The sequence below is a fragment of the Triticum dicoccoides genome, chromosome 4B, assembly GCF_002162155.2.
Source record: "Triticum dicoccoides isolate Atlit2015 ecotype Zavitan chromosome 4B, WEW_v2.0, whole genome shotgun sequence".
NCBI classification, from domain to species: Eukaryota; Viridiplantae; Streptophyta; class Magnoliopsida; order Poales; family Poaceae; genus Triticum; species Triticum dicoccoides.
The window spans coordinates 389,751,461-389,757,877 of record NC_041387.1 but is presented as its reverse complement, the minus strand read 5'-3'; positions in this window follow the sequence as shown (position 1 = coordinate 389,757,877).

Sequence of the window (6,417 nt, the reverse complement as noted above, 5' to 3'; positions counted from 1 at the left end):
GGTATTGTTGAGATGGAGCAGGGTTTGAACTGGGTTGTGGCCCGTCTAGCCCAGGCTTATATTTTATGTTCACCATGTGACCATCCCAACTATTTTTTCTTTGTGAAAATGAGCCCATTTTATTTTTTCTGAAGAATACCCAATCCACGCCTACTTATTTTTCTACGCCCTGATGGGTTGCAACTCTTTCAAGACGCCTGCAAATCTTGAAAGTAATATGAAATGGGTTGTAAATATAAAAACAGATGACAAATTGGCAATTACTTTATAATTTATGATTTTTTCACATTTTCAGATTCCTATTTTAGTGGGCATTAACCTAATTTAAATATATCTTCAAAGTACTTCAAATCTGGCTCGACATTTCGGTATTAAAAATAGTTTGGAACCCACAGAAATATGCGAAATTGGCCCTGGCCAACCAAAAAAAATGACTGCAATAAATTGCATAAGAAGTTGCCATGAGCTATGTATAAATTATTAAAAAAAGAGGGAGCAGTCTGACTTGTGGGCCTCTGTTTAGTTGACGCGTATGAAAGATTTGTTTAGTTATTATATACTACATCAACAAACAATTCTAGCAGACGTAACCATTGGATGTTAATCCAATAGCCGTCATGTTTCTTCAATCTCTGATCTTCTTGCTCCAGCCGCCAAAGCAGCGCCGGCGGGACCGCCTGCTCATGCCTCCCGTGCTCGGCTGTGCTGCCGCGCAGGCCTCAGCGCCCCCTACTACTCCCACCGCTGGCCAGGGCATCCCTCTACTCACCCACACCCCTGTTATTCTGCGGTGACGCAGCCTCACACCGCAGCCGAACCGGTGAACCCTCGTACTCCTCTCCGCGCGGGCTTCCACTGCCGCGTGTTCCCCGGCTCTGTGTCGTCCCCTTCCTAGGCCTCGCTGTCGTCCACCGCCGTGGTGCTCTCGGCGCGGCGTGGTCAATGTGGTCAACGACCAACTTCCATTGGAAGAGTACTGTACGTGGAGAGGCTGACAGCTGGGTCCACGGCAGCCGCAAGGAAGTGCCTCCTTATTACGCGGAAAATAATTATTCCTCCACCTGACAGCAGGGACCCACTGGACGGGCCACTAGTATTTCATGAAAAAAAGTTTCCCCCTGACTGCTGGGACCCATAGGTCGGGCCATCGTATTTCGTGAAAAAAAAACATTCCCCCCGCTGTCAGCTCGGACCCACCGGAAGTGCCTCCTTATTACGCACACAAAAATGAATACCCCATGCTAGCTGGGACCAACCTTGGTGGGAGGCTGACTTGTGGGCCTACTAAGTTGACTGGGACGGAGGCCTTTGTCAACTTTAGTCAATATATGAATGATTCTAGCTCCAGTGACCGTACGATGTCCATCCAACGGCCGTAGTGCTTCTTCAACCTCTGGTCTTCTTGCTCCAGCCGCACAAAGCAGCGCCGGTCGTGCCGCCTGCTCCTACCGCCCGTGGCCGGCTGTGATGCCGCGGAGGCCTCATCACCTCTACTACTCCCACCGCTGGCCAGGCCACCCCTCTACGCACCCACACCCCCTGTTATTCTGCGGCGACGGCAGCCTCACACCGCAGCCGAACGAGTGAACCCTCATACTCCTCTACGCGTGGGCATCCACTGCCGCGTCTTCCCCGGCTCCGCTTCGTCCCCTTCCTAGGCCTCGCCATTTTCCACCGCCCTGGTGCTCTCGGCGCGGTGTGGTCAACGTGGTCAAGGAATGGCTTCCATCGAACGTGGACTGTACATGGAGAGGCTAATAGCTGGGTCCATGGCCGCAGCAAGGAAGTGCCTCCTTATTACGTGCAAAATAATTATTCCTCCACCTGACAGTGGGGACCCACCGTATTTCGCAAAAAAACATGTTTCCCCCTGTCTGCTGGGACCCACCAGCTACATCTTTGCACGCAAGGAAGTGCATCCGAAAAAAAACGATTCGCCCCCCTGACTGCTGGGACCCACTAGCTACATCTTCGCACACAAGGAAGTGCGTCCGGCCAAAAAAAACCCAAAACAATTCGCCCCCCTGACCGCTGGGACCCACCAGCTACATCTTCGCAAGCAAGGAAGTGCCTAACAGTTGGGACCCACCCGGTCGAAGTGTACGTAGCGTTGTCATTCTGGTCGCGCATGTGTACGTATATATATACTGGTGCATGTAGAGGCACGCATGTGTCGTAGTAGAGGCGCGCACATAGCATGTACATGTACGTATAACGACGAGGGTGCAAGAAAGAAAATACGGCCAAGTACGTACATACGGACAGGGTCTCGAACGCCTACTCGCGCATACGTACATGGCTGGGTCAGAACGGAGAAACAGCGTCGTCGTCGTGTTCATGGGGAGGCAACGGAATGCGTCGTGTTCATGGGGAGGCAACAGAATGCTCGTGTTAATCGGGAGGCAATGGAACGCGTGAGAGCCAACCGGCTAGGTTGGAACGGAATGCGTGGTCATGTTCATCGGGAGGGCTTGGACGGAACAGGCGATGGAAACGAGGCCTGGCGTACCACACAACAGAGGAAACGGCCTTGTGTTCGACCGGCCACGTTCGAAACGGGATCCTGTTCGTCAAGAGGGGTCTGGCGTACCGCAAAACGGAGGAAACGGACCTCCTACGGTCGAAACGGGGGTCCTGTTGATCGGGAGGGGTGTGGCGTACCGCAAAACGGACGAAACAGACTTCCTATGGTCGAAACGGGGGTCCTGTTGATCGGGAGGAGTGTGGTGTACCGCAAAACGGACGAAACAGACTTGTGTTAGAGCGCTACGGTCGAAATGGGGGTCCTGTTCATCGGGAGGGGTGTGGCGTACCGCAAAACGGGACTCCACGGGATACTATTCATCTCCACCGTCGACCTCCTCCAGCCTCCATGGGCTACCGTCGACCTCCTCCAGCCTCCACGGGCTCCTGTTCATCCAGCCTCCACCGCACGCTACTCCACCGGCTACTGTTCAACCACCCCTCCACGGGCACCCCTCCACCGTCTATTGTTCATCCAGTCCTCCACAACACGGGGTCCTGTTCAACAACCCCTCCACGGCCACCTCTCCACCGTCTACTGTTCATCCAGCCCTCCACACCACGGGTTCCTGTTCATCTAGAGGCAACGCCACCGCTCACTGTTCATCCAAACCCCCCCGCAACACTCACTGTTCATCCCAGAGGCAACATCGATCGGCTTCAGTTAGCAGCAGTAGCGAAGGAATCGCTCCATCGGGTTCAGTTAACAGCCATCGATCGATCGCTCGGGTTCAATCACGCGTAGCCTGCAGTGCAATCGCTCGGGTTCAGTTAGAGCCCAACGCCTCGCTCGGGTTCAGTTAGAGCCAACACCTCGCACGCACGTGCGTATGTGTACAAGAGAAACGCGAATTGCTCGGCCCCCGACCTCCCACCATAACCGGCAACTCCCCGAAATTTTCCTCCCCCTCGCTTCTACCACGGTTTTTTCCGTCATGGACGGCCCAAAGAATGTCATGCAGCTGCGTCTCCGGCCCACCTAGGATGAAAAGCCCATTTTTTGTCATGATTTTTTGTCATAGAAGTAGGAGCCCACCACATCTATGATGATACCGGGTTCTGTCACAATTATCGTCATAGAAGTGTCATATGTATGACAGAAAAAAATCGTTCGGCCCAAAATGTCACGGATGTGTCTTTTTTTTGTAGTGTGATATCCGCTCCAGCTTCATCAACGTAGTCATCATTGCTATCGTCTGGGTCCGAGTTGGTGTCATCGATCATGATGTAGTTCCCTGGACAAGTGCAACCATCGTCTTCTCCACCAGTCGCGGGGAACCCCATGAATACCTTCAGCTTCTCCTTCAGATCATCATTCTTCTCCACGAGTGTTGCTATTTCCTCCTCATATCCATCGCGTGTAGACTTGAGTTCTTCCTCCAACTCCGTGATCTTGGTCATAGCCTTCTTCAGATCTATCATGCCTGCGCACATCTGGTTCTCCTGGCGTCGAATGTGCTGGTTTAACTCCTGGATGAAAGCTAGAATTGATCTATGCTTCATGGTACTGATCATCTCCCATTGATCATCTCGGTGCCCACAAATCTGGGAAATAGTATACTTGAGATCCTTGTGGTAACCTTCTCCATTACGTCCCATTGTGATGTGGGCTGCCATGCTGTTCCCTAGACTCCAGGTTGAGGCATGAAAGGAAAACTCTATGGGCTCAGTGACGGGCATGAACGTCCTTCCTGGAACTTGAACTTGAATCATCCAACGCTCCTCTTCTGGTAGAGTGGTGATGTAGGTCCCGGTGAAGCTTGGTACTCCGATGTTAAGGTACCTAGTGACTTCCTTCAGGTGGCGTCCAAAGGGTGTATCTTCATCCGGTTGCGTGAACTTGTTCCTTGCATCCACCATCCTAAAAGAGTAGAAAAGATGAGGAGAAACAAATGCGAAGAGTGAGTAGTGATCTAGGGATTTTAGCTTAGTGGTCGTGTCCTACAGTCAGTGTGTGCTCTGATACCATCTTGTAGCGACCAGACCACGGACGGTCAATTCTCTGTGCATCAGTGTCATCCCTGGATCAGTAATGCTGACATGCACAGTACTCGAAGGATTTATAACAGAGTAGCAATCACACACTTATTACATCGAATGTCTCAAAAGAGAACTTATTACAATAAATATGGCTTAAGGCCATCTAATAACGATACCAGCAGAAGGCTTGGAAGATAAGTGAGTCCATCAACTCCAACGGCATCACTGAGTATAGAACCACGACCTAAGGCACCTTACTCGTCGTTTGAAAAATCTGCAACATGAACGTTGCAGCCCGAAAATGGGTCAGCACATGGAATATGCTGGCATGTAACACATAGAGGATAATGAACAGAAATATGCTATACTACATGCATATATGGCTGGTGGAAAGCTCTATCATTACAGTTTTGCATAAAGCCAAATTTTCCCTACTGCAAAGGAATAAGTTTTATTTAACTATCATGGTGGTTGTTAAACATTGAGAAGATAGATATCCTCTCAATCCCAATTAAACATCATCATTAAACCCAACAATTAAATTAAAGTAACGTGATGAGATTCACATGATAATCCAAGTACTAGATACTCAAGATGTCCATAACCGGGGACACGGCTAACCATGATTAGTTTATACACTCTGTAGAGGTTTGCGCACTTTTCCCCACAAGACTCGATCTCCTCCATTGGGATTCTCGCACTACATGATGTTTGAGAAACGGATGACCGAGACATAGTCTTTCAGAAGTGTTTGCACCTTACGATCGGGTAGACAGTACCAACCTACATCCCCTACATCTGCTAGTCTACCACTGTAAGAGTTCAGACGACTTAATCAACTATGCTAGAGCCCATAGTAGCTTGTGGCTGCACACGGAAGTTTCTAGCATGAAAAATCTCATGATCCCTTTGAGCCTGGGTGGCGGTCCATAAAGAACAACAGGCAATCGCTGGAATACCCAGGTGCCACAATCCACCGAGATGTGTGTTTTAGTTGCCACCTTAAATAAACCATTAAATAACAATCTCACATCTATCATGGATACACTCACCCAATCCACGTCTACTAGCATAGCATGGCAATATAAGCAAACGTAGAAGTAACTCCCAAGGGTTTTATAATAAAACAGGTAATAGGTACTACCTCCTCTACTTCCCAAAATCCACAATTTAATTAGATCCTAATCATGCAATGTTTGAGGATTGAACTAATGCAATAAAACTGGGTATGAAAGAGGTACGATCAAAGTGTTACTTGCCCTGTTGATGATCCATGAAACCTAGAGATTCGAACTAGCAAGCGGCGCACTCCGAGTACTCTATCGCAAACAAACAAGCATACAATAAGCACTCATCTAATGCACATGTAAAACTCAAATAAGAGAACTAACAAGAAAGTTCAACTTAAGAACTCCGGTTTGCAAAAAGAATCAAATCGAACAAAGCAACGAAACACAAACGGCGAAAAAACAAGTTTCGTTTACTAATCTGGACATAAGTCAAATTTTATAGAAGCAAAAACCTGTTTGAGTTGGTTAAACGGAAAGAGGGTTTCGAGACGAAACTCTAGGCGCTCGAATCGCCTGATTCCGATAAACGAGCGAAAAGTTATACTAGAACGAAAATCGGATCAGAAATCACGATCTGGAAATAATTGTGGAAAATCCGAGAAAAACAAAAACTGATGAACAGTTTAACGAACGGACGTTCATTAACTGAAACTAAATGGTGAACCCGTCCGTTAAAACGAACGAACGAGCGAACGCTCGCTAAATAAATAAATCGAAAAAAATAAAATAAACCGATCTAAAAAATAAACCTAGGGTTTTCTAAAAAAAATCGAGTTTTTTTTTTAAAAATAGACCACGGCGGCAGGAGGGGATGTATACCTCCGGCGAGGCGCTCCGGTGAGGC